The following is a 14,577-nucleotide window of genomic DNA, read 5'->3' as shown; positions in this document are numbered from 1 at the left end:
ATCCTCTATGTGACAATTTACAAAGTTAAAATGGAAAAAAAGCTCTTTTTATATGGGCTTATTCAATAATATTTGTTCAGGATAGTTATAAGGGAAAAGCAACAGAATATGACAGTAGTTAAAACCCAGTACATTAAAATGATTCAGTGTAACATAATAGTATTGAATACATTAATATATGAACTTAAAACCACAAAATTAAATCTTAAACAAAGCAATCAGCAAAATGCAATAAGATACAGAGGCTTTTATAAAACATTGGAGTCTGAAAAGTTCTTAAAAATTTCATCTCCAGTCTCTTTAAAGTTTGTTTTTGGTTTTTGGTTTTTTCCATTGATATTCCTTTTGTCAGTACTGCAGGATCTCCCATAGCAGGGAAGAACATAGGTTTTAGGAATCTCAAACTGAGTAGGCCCAAATGGCAAAGAGTTACAAGAAGATGAATTTCTTCCCTGAATCTCAGGAAAGATAAGTAAAAGGATCAGTGCACTCATGAAAAACATCCTAAAGCTGGAAGCTGTTTGAAATAGGCAATGCACTGCTTTCTCATAGAATACCCCATGCTTATAATCAACTTCCTGTTTGGAAGAGTTTCTTCATTCTCCTTGTCCTCGCACCTGAAGTCCCCCACCATGTGGAGGCTAATTGTTGCCTAAAGAAAGAACACCCCAGTTTTTACCAGTTGGTTTGTGATTCTGAAGACACAGGAGCAGCTACCAGCAGCCTGGGTCCTGGGGCTGGGGCTGGGGTTGGATGAGAGATCTGGGTCAGAGGCTGGAGATCAGGAGTAGAGTTGCTAGGACCTGAATCTAGGTCCAGGGCTGGGGCTGGGTGAGTGATCTGGGTTGAGAAGGTCAGGCAGGAGTGGGCAGAAGCAGCAGGAATAAGAGTAGAAGAAAACTGCTGGAATTTAGCAGTAGGAGCGAGCTAAATCAGGAGAAGCAGCTTTGTGAGTTTGGGTGGGTAGGTGGGGTGGGAGAAAAGCCTTGGCAGGATAAATGTGGCTTAAAAAATAATCTAGGCTATCTTAAAAAAAGTTGAGAAGTTCTTGTCTGACCAGTGGTTGCCAAAAACTAAAAATTAAAATATCTCTAATAATAAAATTATTATATAAATGATATATGACATATTATAAATGATAATTATATATTATGAGGTTTATTAAGGATCATTAGAAATCAAGGAATAAAGAGGACACAAAATAAAAAATACATGCCCATGGCTGGTTAGCCTTTTCAGCCATCCCCACCTTACCACCTAACTGCTGATTCTACACCCTGCAAGAAGAGAGGACATGGTAGGCATTATTGCCAGTTAAATACCAATAACATGATCTTACCAATGTGGAGACACAGGAGAGATTATAGGGAATTCTGGAAAATACCAAGGACTTCTGGGGAATGAAGTCTAAAATTCAAAATCTCCATTTATACACTACAGGGTTCTATTCTGAGCCCTCTTCTCTTTCTATTCTGCTTCATTTGGTGATTCCATTAGCTTCCATTGGTTTAATTATCATCTCTAATGCTAATGATTCCCAAATCTATCTCTGCTATCCCAAACTCTCTGTTGACCTCCAATCTTCCATCTCCCATTTCCTTTCAGAATCTCAAACTACATATTCTGAGACACCAAACTCAACTTTTTCCAAAACTCATTAATTTTCACCCTAATTTTTTCCCTTCCTTGAGGTTAGTAATTCATACCCTTTCTTCCTCTTAGGGTCAAAGACCACACATTTTATTTGAATGTAAACATCTGGATGGGAAGGACTACTCCACTTTTGTCTTTTTAGCCCCAGCCCCAGTAAAATGTGATTGCTATTCATTTGTATCTATTGTTTTGTGATCCTACTTGGGATTTTCTTCCCTAAAATACTGGAGTAGTTTGCTATTTCCTTCTCTAGCTCCTTTAAGAGATGAGGAAATTAAGGCCAACAGAGTTAAATGTCTTGTTCAGGGTCACACAGTAAGTGTCAGAGGCCATATTTGAATTCTAGTCTTCCTAATTCCAGGCCCAGTCCTTTATCCATTGCACCACCTAAATAAATGCCAGTAGAGTAGTTAGCATTTAATAAATGTCTGTTGATTGATGAATAGATTTACATATAAATGGAAGTTGTTTTCTGTTTTGACAACTTTTATGTGTCCCTCAAAGCTATATAAGGCTAACACTGCTGAACACTGGATCACACCATGACAATAAACACCTGCTGTTATGTTATATGGCTCAATGAGCAAAGATCCCATAGCTGATGAACAGCAGCAATTAACAGATGCACTTGGGAGCCAGTCATTAGAAAATGACAAGTTTTAGTAAATGCATTGCTGATTCCTTCTTAAACATTCATGTTTAATTATATAGACTTTGAGATTAATAAACTGTAGCCTTCTCTTTATTTTCACACAAAAAAATTGAGCCTTGTATATATACTTAAATAAACTATTATCTCCAATTTCTCATGCTACATAGTATGCATGATTTTAATATGGTAATTTTTCTTGAAATTATAAACATAACGAATGGTAGCAAATACTTAAAAACATATATTAAGAGAGCTGAGGGCTAGTATTTACAATTGAACAAATATTAGCATATTCATAATATTCAAGTTCAAGTTCATAGCTACATTATCATCTGAAATCACTTCCATAAAAAGGCCCCTGACTTATTGGAAACTACTACATTAGTATTAAATAAGAACACAGATTTAAAACTGCAAGGGACCTTAGAGGCAATCCTGTACAAACACTTCAATTTAGAGATAGATAAACTGAAGCCAAAAGAGGTGAGTGACTTGTACAAGTTGATGGGTAATATGTGGCTAAACTAAGTTTTCAACCTAGATCCCAACTCCAAATCCAACATTCATTCCAATATATTTCACTATCTTCCCTTGAGTGTAATTGAATTTTATAATTATTCAACAAATATTCATCAAACTCTTCCTAATGAAAAATGTGAATCAGAGTAAAGCAGTTTCACCAGTATAACTACAACCCTTCAGAATGCATATATTCAATGCTATTAAGCCCAGGAACATAACATTACCTACCCACCCCTCAATCAGCTTTTTACTGGATTGTCACAGTTGGGTTCTCTATATTCCCCACTCATTAGACAATCTGAAAAATATCCTCGTTTTATTGGTCCTAGGTAAACTACTGTCTTCCTCTATGGATGACTGGTCAATCTATTAGTGCCAGTTGACTCTTTTTCAAAAACTCAATCTAAGGTTGAGCCCTTAGAAATTCTGGGCCTTTAACCTACAATGCCTATTATGCATTCTCCTCACCTACACTATATGGAATCATTCATTTAAAATTTCAATTCAAATATCAAGACCTATGTTAATCCTTTCTTGGTCTATAAAAATGTTATTGTCCAGCCTCCCTAAATAATTTATATTTAGCTTCCTTATATTCATTTTGTACTCAGTGTGTATAAATTTAATCTTCCTTTATGATAACACAGATATATGAGGATCTCAGGACAGACCAAGCCCACTGAGGAAAGCAGCCATGCTTGCCTGAGATTGCTGGCAAGGTCCCAATCTCTCACAAAAGGCACTGCTGCTCTTAGCCAAAGGTCATCATTAAACCCTGAGTCTTCCCTCACTCTGAAGAGCAAAGAAGTCCTTGTAACATTTTATCTGAAAGCACCAAACATGTCTTTTCCTAAGTATACAGAACAGATTAGTAATCACTGTTTCTCAACTTGCTTACATCTGTAATAGCAACCCTGGTAATGTTTATGCGTGGTCATTTTCAAAACCATTATCCTGTGGGAAAGTAACACCCCCAAGAATGTTGCAATGTTTAATATTTTACTCTCTATCAAAGTCTTTCTCCTTATCATAATTAGCAAACATCATAGCCCCCAGTCATGGTGCCATGATTCTTCCACTTAGTTCTTCTCAGGCATGCTGACCCCAATCTTTCCTGTCCTTCTTATCTCACTCTCTCTAGCTCCTAGTCTCCCTAGATTGATATGGCGCTGGTTGAATGATGGCGATGGGAGAGATATACACCCAAGTTTCTAGCAGGGTCTTTCCCCAAGAATGGGAGACTCAAACTCTGTTCAATCCAAAAGTAAGAAAAGAATTTTATTTGAAGTAGAAGTGGGTTTTGGTGGTATAATAGCTGGTAGAATAGTCTAGTTGCTAATCAAGTAACTTTAGGGATGATGGATAAGCCCAGGTGTTAGCAGAGTAGTCTCTTTGGAGCTGATAGTATGGAGTAGTAACATTGCTACAGAGTGATAGCTCCTTTTGTAGAGTCACAGCTTCCAACAAGGAGTGGCAGCTTCCATACCCCATGGGTCAGAGTTGGTATATATATTTCAGTCTGGTAACTTAGTATCTCCCTTTCCAAACTCAGGTAGAGGTATGTTTTGGTGTTTGTTGCCATAGGGAATAAGGAGAATTTGCAAGATTGGGGGATTATTTTGGAATTCCAGAGTCCCCATTGTGCAGGCTCTATGTTCTTCCATTGTCCACCTTGTCATCATTTGTCAATTTAATAAAGTTTTGTTGTCTTTCCAGAGTAGGAACATGAGTGTAGGAATACAATACATTGGAGGACCTCCTATTGGTAAATAATCATTTTCAAGAACACAAAGCTGATGCCTAGTATAGAATGTTACAGATTCAGTACACAAAGTAGATAATTGAGCAATCTACAATTCATGCTTGACTAATACTGAAACTACAGGTTTTGCATTTGATGTTTAATTAGTGCTAACTAGTGACAAATCCAAGATTTCAGAGTATTAGGGTCCCATTTCTATTACTGCCCCTTATTGACCACGGTCAGCCCACATCAGTGGGACTAAAAGAATAGTCATTAATGGTTCAATTAATTCAATGACAACATTTCATGACAACTCCAATGAGAAATTTATAAGTGGAACAGAATGCCTCAGAACATGATGGGTTCTCTTTCCTTAGAAGTCTTCAAATAAAGACTGGATGACCATTTGGGGGGTATATTACAGGAGAAAGGAGATTGTTGTTAGGGATTAGTAAAGAAGGAGAGAGATGGATTACTTTAAATGCCTGGACACTGAGATCCTTTCCTAGTCCAAAATTTTGAGATTCTGTGATTAATTCCATTTCTATGCATTAGATTTACATAATAAAAAGAACTGTTGGGTAAAATAAAAAAGAAATTCAACCAGCATTGTGTAATTACAATTTGAACCTTAGAACTGCAATTCCCAGCACCCCACTTTCCTTCTCACATTATGTGCTGATGTAGGGAGGATATGAGTTTTGTGTAGTTCCACCTCTGCTCTGCTCTTCCTGTGATCAGGTTTGGTGGAGGTGGCATGAGATGAGAGACAAGAGAGTTTTGCTCATGTGGTCATAATTTTGTTAGAACATTAGGGTTTTTTTTACTTCTATTTCCCTTTTATTCCTTCTACTTCAAGTGATTATTAATAAACTTTATGAAATATAATTCTTGGAATGTTGTATATAATTTAAATCCTACATTTAGGGCAAACAAAAGTCTAGAATTTAGGACCCTTATTAAGTGAGTAGATTAGTTTGAAAAAAATGCATTTCTCTCCTGCCACGGCCTTCTATCCCCCAACCCCCAAATGAGGGGAACTCAAGCTGCTATTGCTACTGCTGCCACCTGCGAGTCTGACTCCCTCTCTAACTGCCTGGGGTTCCTTCCCAAGGCTGCAACTGCCTTCCACTGTTTATTGCCCACCTGAGAGGCATTTGGAAGCAGAAGGGTGAGATCTAAATCCCATTTTCTCTTCTTAAACTGAAAGCAAATGAATAGCCATTGCTTGCTGCAACCTGGTAAGTCAAGTGGTGTGTGTGTGTGTGTGTGTGTGTGTGTGTGTGTGTGTGTGTGTGTGTGTGTTTTAGTAACAATTAGTCTCTCACCTTCCTGACTCCTTTCATCTGAGGGAAGCAACCCTTATCCCCCAACAAGCTACCATCTCACAGCTCAGAATCCCAGAGTTTTGAAGAAAGTTAATAATTTCAGATCAGCCTTTTTGTTGTTGTTATTAGAAGGTATTAATTATTGGGCTAAATTGAGAAAGTTTAGCTTTATCTTACTCCTAGAAGTTTTCTCTCTCTTTAAGACCTTTCCCAAATGCCCATGTAGGTCTCAAGTGTGGTAGCCACTAAAACCTATTTTGCTCTCCTAGACAAGCTCAGCTAAGCAGCTCTGAGGAGTTTTTACCTTCACTGTGCCTCACTAACTTAGCCTCAGGCTAAAGCCTTTTTGCCACCCTTTGTTCAAAGGCAGTTTGGGGCATGTCTCCATCTATTAGCCTTATGAGGTCTTTATTCCTAGCCAGTGCATACTAGGCTAGCACCACTTACTAAAAGGAAATAGATTTGCAACCAATTAAATGAGTACAATTGCAAGCATAGCCCAGTTTCCTGCTTATCTCAAACAGTTCCCATTCTAGGAGATCCTTTCCAAGCTCACATAGCTCAAAGTTTTGGGCTGTCTTTTCTTACTACTGTTCCTGGGTGCAGTTGTCCATGCAACTATCTCAAGTAATCCTGAGATTCAGGGGGGAGATTCATCTTCCTACATCCCCTTGCCATTTTGGCCTTCCCAGTCTCTGCAACACACCTACTATGGGGTTTGTCCACATTATGACCAGTGCAGGTATGGGGAACACAAGAGGTATGACCAATGGAATCTAGATGGATGATGATACTGGGAAAGTAAAGGAACTTTAAAGAGTCTGGAGGTGAATGTTTAAGCCTTTTCAGATTCCATTGCTTTATTGATGTTAAATGTTCTAGTTTGTTCCCCTATAAATAGTGAAGAATTCTCTGTAACACAGATATTGGAACTGGAGAAAGGACTCTTGAATTCAGTGCCTGTATCCTGGCACACTGAATCATTTTCAGTTACTGAGTTTTGGCCATTAGCTATATGTGCTGTTCTGTTGTCTTTATTTGTACATCACCCTTTGACTGGACTGTAGAAAATATCATTGTAAAAATCCATGAACAACAACTTGTGCAAGCCCTTTTCCATGGCAAAACCATAGGTCCTTATGGATGCTGGGTTTGTCACCACATCCATTGAGGTCACATGTTGCCTGAATAGCCTTTTGTTCCCTTTTGCCTCTGTTAATTGCAACATAGATAATGATGGATGGACTCCATCAAACTGGTTACAATCTGTATTCAACCTTTGGAGAATTTGATGACTTAAAAATTTAAATTGATTTTAAAAGGTCTTCAGAAATTATTTTTAGCTATCTACTAGCACCACTACCTCTGACTGATCATTTGTCTATCTTTGAGTTGTTTGAACAAAAGGTAAGGATCCATTTAGTAGTTGAAGTAAAGTAGTGGAAGTGAATAGCACTATTGTATTCCCCATCTCTACATTTATAAAAATTTAATGGATGAGACATATAAAGAAATGCCTTTTATGACTGTTACAATCTCAACCAGGGAGGTGGGAAGGGGGTGGTACCTCTGGATGGTTCTTGAGAGGAAGCATTTCCCAGTCAGAGGTAGGATTTGAACCTATGTATCTTGCCTCCTATTGTCGCACTCTAGCCCCTAAACCATGCTACTTCTTAATAACTATTCCCTAAATCTTATCTGTTGTAGTAGCAGCAACTTTAAAGTTTGGGAGCATGTTAGACTACAACTAACTTACCAACAAATAAAATATCTGTGGTAAATTGCTTATCAGATCTGTAAGTAATGTCCAAACGCTCAAGCCAATCCAAGATCTCATGCAGATTCTATTGAGGCCATGACTACTCCACTTTCTTTGTTCACCTAGGAGCACTCACTCAGTGATCTGGGGGTTTTCTTTGTGTTTTCTTGATATCCCAAGAATACCAATGGAGAAATCCAATGGAACATAACTACTCTCTGTCACTTTAATCACTATGTGACCTGTTCATATTCTTTTTGGATGTGTAGTTCTTTGATACAACATTTTAATCTATTTCTCCTTCATGATTCCATGTCCAAAATGTACTACAGCCTATTCCTATCCACCATGTGCTTTTCCATTGTCCTTTGAATGATTCTAATTTTTAATTCTTCCAATGCTGTAGTATTTCATGTTTCCTAGCCACATAATACTGGAAAAAAATATTGATTTGAAGAGATAGGTCTTTGTCTCAGGAAGAAATTTAGAAACTTCAAGAGGAATTATGTAATTTCCCATTAATGTTTCAGTATGCTATCCATATGCTGTTGAATTTGGGGCCCAACTACCTGACTTTTTTACACTGTCATCTATCATCTATTTAGGTATCTATCTGTGTATCCAACTATATTTATATTTATCATCTGACTACCTACATATAGATAAATAGATATATATGTGCATATAATTATCTCTTTGGGTTATTGTACAAGATTTCTACTGTTATACCTTTCAAGGAATTCTTTATAGTAGTTCTTGCTACTTTGATGGTGAAGAACTCAGCAACTTTCCCTGCCTGATCCCAGGAGAAAACAGGTTGTACAAGCAACAGAAGGAAGATACTTACAGGAAACTTTTAAAAATATAAAATTTCCTTCACATAAAGCAAAAAATGTGATTAAGGAAATTCTCCCACATTTGGATTTTGGAAAGATTGTAATTGTATATAGGGGGATTTGTCTTTGCCCTTGAAATAAGATGAGCTGAGCCATGGACCCCACAAGTTGCAGTTGAGTACCCAGAAGTAGTTCAGTGTTTCATCAGGCATTCCTTCAAATAGTGTCATACAAACCTTCACCTTCTATGCCAATGAGGACAAATTATAGAATAGTAGAAATTATGTTGCAAAGAAGATATTTAGGCAGAAAGTGAAGGAAGCTGCTTGTGATATGTTTCCCTGCAAGTGGATGCAGAACTGGAGTTGAAAAACTGAAACAAAAGAGAAAAAAAATTCCAACAAGTTAACAATCTTCATGAAAAAGAATGTGGAAATTCTGATTGAAAAGTATTTTGAGCACATTGAGCAAGCTATGTGGGCAGTTGATGCCTTAAAAAATCTGGAAAGTCAATGACTCCTACAATAGCATTGGTCCAGGAGATGTGTATGGGGTGACTTCTGGAGAATGTGCAGTGTGGCTAGTTAAAGCAGGAGCTTCCATTATTGGCATGAAGTACCTTTATATTTTGTATTTTTTTAATTCCAAATTTTACAAAACCAAATAAAATAAGCATTTCCATATATGAAGTAAAAGTAGAGTGTACAAAAAAAGAAATCACTTATCTCTCATATAATTACCTTATTTGTCTTCATATCTACATTCTCGATTCAGTCCACAAGCATCCCAGCCTCTCCTCACAATCCTTTTGTCACAGAAGGTATTGTCCAGGAGACCAACATGTACATATAAATTAAGTCATTCGTGTTTCACCTTTTATTTCACATTTTGAAGGTAAAATTGACAGTTTATCCTTCCTGCATTAATTCTGTGGCAGAGTATAATGTTCTCCTGACTCTGTTTATTTCATTGTTCATTGTGAAGTTTTTTAAATGTTTTCTTAATCATCCTGCTAATCACTTCTTACAGTGCAGTAGTGTTCCATCACAATTGTATCCCACAATTGTTTTAGCCATTCCTCAATTGATGGGCATCACCTCAATTTCCAATTCTTTTCCACCAACAGTGTTGCTGGGTCAAAGGGTATACAAGGTTTAATAACTTTCTGGGAGTGCTTCCAAATTGCTTCCCAAAATGGCTAGATCAGTGAACAGCAATTTCAACTTCAAAATTAGTTTAAATACTGTGAAACTCATGAAAGAGGCTACTAGAATAAAAGCCTATTTGATGACACAGCCACTGACATCATACTAGAAACTATGACAAACAAGGATTCATTGATCCCCAAGTATTTCCATTTGGTAGGGAACCCAGAGTTTCTCTCAGATGAGATATCCAAAAATATGCCAGAGAGAAGCCTACACCTTGGGCATCAGGTCTATAAAGGGCTGCTGTGGATTTGAGCCTTATCATATTCGAATGATTTTTGAGGAGCTGTTTCCTAAAAGGAGCTTTTTGCCTAATGTTTCTCAAAAACTTGGCACCTGAGGAAATGGTTTGACCATGCACACCAAGCTCTGGATTAGAGCAAGGACAATGAAACAGTATTAGGAATCTCTTCTAGTGGATTCTGGTAGGCCATACAATCCTTCCATGTCCAAACCTGACACTTGGGGAGTTAGCAAAAAGAACTGCTTAATTAATGCACCAGGAGGCCACAATTGATCAGTAACTGAAGTAACTCTTTGAGAAACAGAAGTTCAGATCTTCAATAGCCTAATGTGCTAAGTGTACTTGTGTTTTTTGGGTGCATTAACATTTATAATTTGTATACTTGATCTCAAATTAAATAAAAATTGAACTTTAAAAAAAACATTCCTTATAATTTTGGTATGTATGTAAAGGAGATACCTTGTTGGAATGATGTTTTTAAGGCAAAGTTTTGCTTAAGTGAAACAAATTATTTTGTCAGCCAAAAAACAATTAATATGGTGGGAATTTGAATTATCTAAATTTTTTAGTGAACTGATGTTAAAAATGTGGTCAGCTGTAGAACATCCCTTAGGGAAGTCCAACTATCTCTTTCTATAGCTACTACATGAATGTCTTTTGATTTTCCTCTAGAGATGTTTGTGTGTGTGTGTGTGTGTGTGTGTGTGAATTCTGTTATGAAACTTCTCTATTATTTGCAGTCTTAGAGAGACCGAGTACTGAAAAGTTAAGTGACTTATTCACACAGGCACCGTGTCAAAAGAGAAAATTGAACCCAAGTCTTCTGAGATTTAAAACTGGCTCTCTATCCACTACTCCATGATGTCTTTCTGACATTAATCTCTCTCTTTTTCTCTCTCTCTCCTTCTCTCTGTTTCTCTCTCTCCATTGATAAATATAGACATATATATCTATAGGCATAAAGATAAAGCTATATAGTTTTTATACATGCTTACATGGATATGTAAAATGCATGTTTATATTTATTTATATGCATATATTCATTATATACATATGTGTGAAAATATATAGACAAATAGTTTGGTGGGGTTTTTTTTCTGTGGGTTGTTTTTTTTAGATTCCAATAGATCTAAAAATTTTCAATGCTTCTATTTTCTCTACTTCAGATACCCAAAGAATCAATACCTCAAAGTCATCACAACTGTATAACCTCTAGCACAGACTCCCTCTATTTATACTTGATCCAGTCCATCTGCTTTCTCTGTATTCATTTTCTTCCATTGCCTTTCATAAAACCAAGCAATAGAGCTGTATGGAATTTTTAAAAAAATAAATCATAGGATCTCAGGAAGCATGGTTTTAGTTTAATGAATATATTTACATGACTTTATAGACTTGACAACATATACTTTCCTCCTTTATTTCAGGAATTTAAATATACTTTCATCCTGAAGGTTCTGTGAAGAAAGAATTTTAAATGTTACTATATCTGCTCACATCTTATTTTTCAAAGATATTTACAAGATCAAAGACAAATCATTTCTAACCAACATGTGAATGAGGGAATATCTTCATCTGAATGTGTATGTGTGTTTATCTCATAAATATTCCCCCTACATACAATTACAGATATTACAGATTCTGAAGTACTTTCACTATACATTTATTTTTTTTAGATATGTAGATAATTTAGATCTTGGGAAATTATATCCAGGAATCTTGAGTGATGGGGGCAAAATAAAATGGTTATCATCAACATCATTATTTTCTTGCAGGGTACTTAATCTGTCACTTCACTTTGCACATACAAGTCCTACCTTATGTTGTGTTTTCTTTCAGCTTGCTGAAAAAGAAGGCAGAGTTGACAATAATGAGCCCCTGTGAAAGAGACCCAGCCAAATTATAGCAGTCTCTTCACTGAAATTGCTTGTGCAGCTTTCAGTCTGCCTTCTGAAGATGTTTACAAAAAGTCTAAATATCTCTTTAACACTGTGAATATCAATATGTTCTTCTCAAGACTGGATTTAACTGTCATTTTGATACTTTTGCACTATATATAAGGACTTTTAAATTCTTGCTTCTCTCATTAATTCAACACCAATAAGCCATCATGTCTCAGCTTGATTGCATTGTAGGATGGAGCAAATAAAGTAATTACAATGTACCCAACAACTTTCCTTTAATTTCTTCCATCTAAAAAGCAAAATTGGTTTAAATAGGACCCACTTAGACATTCTATCCACTTTTTCTACATATTACACTTTTAAAGGATCCTCAGTAGTCATAATTATCTCAATACTAACTATAAATATTCAAATCCAATGAAAAGAATCAAAGAAATATTAGATTTCTTTGGTATAGAGACTGTCTTTTTCAATTTAACATGTATTTATTAAGTGTCTACTATGAGTATAGCACTGTGCTTGGGACTAAGGATATCAAGACAAAGCAAAAACATCTTTATACCATCCAAAGTACATAGCAAAGTATGTTATATATAGTACATGCTAAAAATGTTGGTTTGACTACATCAAATCTTTTTATGATATTTATGTTATGATGAGAGAGTGGGAGGGATGATGAATGGGATGAATGACCTTCATATGAATTCAAAGTGAAAGTAATACATTCAGATGACTGTAAATTGAAGAAAACAAAAGATTAGCGAGTATTTGTAGCCCTAGTAGAATTTTAGGTGGGGAGGAGCAATAGGAGAGAGAGAAATAAGGCAGAGTAGTGAGAAAACTGTGATTGCAGCCACTAATTATTAACTATTACACACCTATTTATATTATAATATATGATTAAGTACTATTACACTATTATAAATGCACATTACCTGGGTGTTTTACTATACCTAGCTGTGGAGCCATGGCTATGGGGCTATGCTGTTCTGAATGATGAATTAGTCAAAGAAAGAAAAATTTAAAACATAGCCCACTATATATAGTCAGCCTCCTACCCCAGACTATATTTCCATCTTCTTCTGACAAACCACTCTGTACTTGAGTTGGGTGAATCAAAAGTTGAGATTTCTGAAAGGTCCTGAAAGGATAGTGATATGGGAGTCTATAGATCTTCGTGTTTAACCTTCGGTAAGTCACACACATAATATACAAAATGAAATAGCTTAACTAAATGATATCATATAAGGTCCCTCCTGTCTCTAATATCTGATTAAGGTTGTGTTTTATTTTTATCTAGATAACCCCAGATACCTAGAACATTTGTTAACTTAATAAATATTAAGAAGTATTATTTTCCCTTTTAAAAAGCAGTTTCTACTTAGTGTACCTGGTCAGAGGGCATTCTGATGCCTCTACTAGCCTAGACCAAGAATTGTGAGGAAGAAAAAGAAAGTGAATTGAATCCCTATTTTTAAAAAAAAGAATGTTTGGGGGGGATGTATAATGTGATTTGGAGGGTGAAATTTTGATTAAATGAATAGCAGTTATAACATTTGTAAAAGACATGCAAATCATTAACTACTTTTTCCTCCACTTCAAAGACCATTAATAACTGCAATGTGGCATTAAGCAGGTCTTAAGAGTAGAAGTTATGCAGCTGTGGGTCAGAATGATGGTGAATTACATATTCCCAGATAGGAAATTACTTTTTTCTTTCATTTGGTAGGAGAGTCAGGGATTCAAAGCAGGTTCTCTAGCTCCAAACTCAGGGTTCCTTCCATGACCAAAAAGTTTTCAGAAATGAGAAATCATTGGTCTTTTCCTCTGACTTTTCATACGCTCTTCAAAAGGTCTTTTAACATTTTAGTAATGAAGCTTCCTCCTTTAATTCCCCTACATCACCAGTGAATCGACAAGCACTTCAAAGGTTCCTATGATGTACCAATCACAGTGCTAGTATGCTGGGCCTCAAAAGTCTGAACTAAACAGGAACCTTAAAATCTTAAAATAGAAGCAACTATACTCAAGTCCTACTGTAGACCAAGAAGTAAATGTTCTATGCTAAATGTGAATGAAATAGGAAGCAGGCAGAAATGGAAGACAGGGAACTTGGGGGTGGGAGGAGAGATCCTTTTATCTCCCATTTCAGTCTTTGCAATGGGACTTCATTTCTTGGTTTGAACTTTTTCACTTTTAAGAACAAAAAATGACTTGTGAAATCAAATATAAAAGATGGTAGATTATCCTCTGATTTTTATTATCCTTTCTGCTATTTTCCTCTATCATTGTAAATAATAAAGTTAACTATCCCTGAAAGAGGCACTGAGATCTTGTGTTAGAATATTATAAGACTGCAGTCTCAAATCTCCAAGAATTCCAGGTCTAGAACCTCAAGGGAAATAATAGGGAAAAATATAAATGAGGAAAGGCTTGAAATTATACTAGGTAGCCATCCTCAGAATTACTAGCTACTGGTTGTAAAATAGAAAAGTAGAACAGTGGAACAAACTATTTAAGGGATAATCAGAAAACCTGAATTTGAGAATCCAATGTTCCATAATTTGAGAATATAAATTAATTGGAAGAGAAACATTGATTTACCATAATGTAAAACATGGGATAGAATAAAAAAGCTGATTTTGGAACCACAGAACCTAAGTTCAAATCTTAACTCTGTTATTATACAAATCACTTAATTTCTCTGGACCTTGTCTTTTCGATGAA

At 36.1% G+C, this 14,577-nt stretch overlaps 1 pseudogene; it reads left to right on the top strand.

Moving 5' to 3' along the window:
* The window catches only part of LOC100616758 (betaine--homocysteine S-methyltransferase 1-like), a 51,274-nt pseudogene extending 41,055 nt beyond the window's left edge, over window positions 1–10,219 (top strand).
* The last annotated feature ends 4,358 nt before the right edge of the window (window positions 10,220–14,577 follow it).

This window comes from Monodelphis domestica, chromosome 2, assembly GCF_027887165.1.
Source record: "Monodelphis domestica isolate mMonDom1 chromosome 2, mMonDom1.pri, whole genome shotgun sequence".
Taxonomy (NCBI): Eukaryota; Metazoa; Chordata; class Mammalia; order Didelphimorphia; family Didelphidae; genus Monodelphis; species Monodelphis domestica.
The sequence above is the reverse complement of the archived record's forward strand: the minus strand, read 5'-3'. Positions and strand labels throughout refer to the sequence as shown.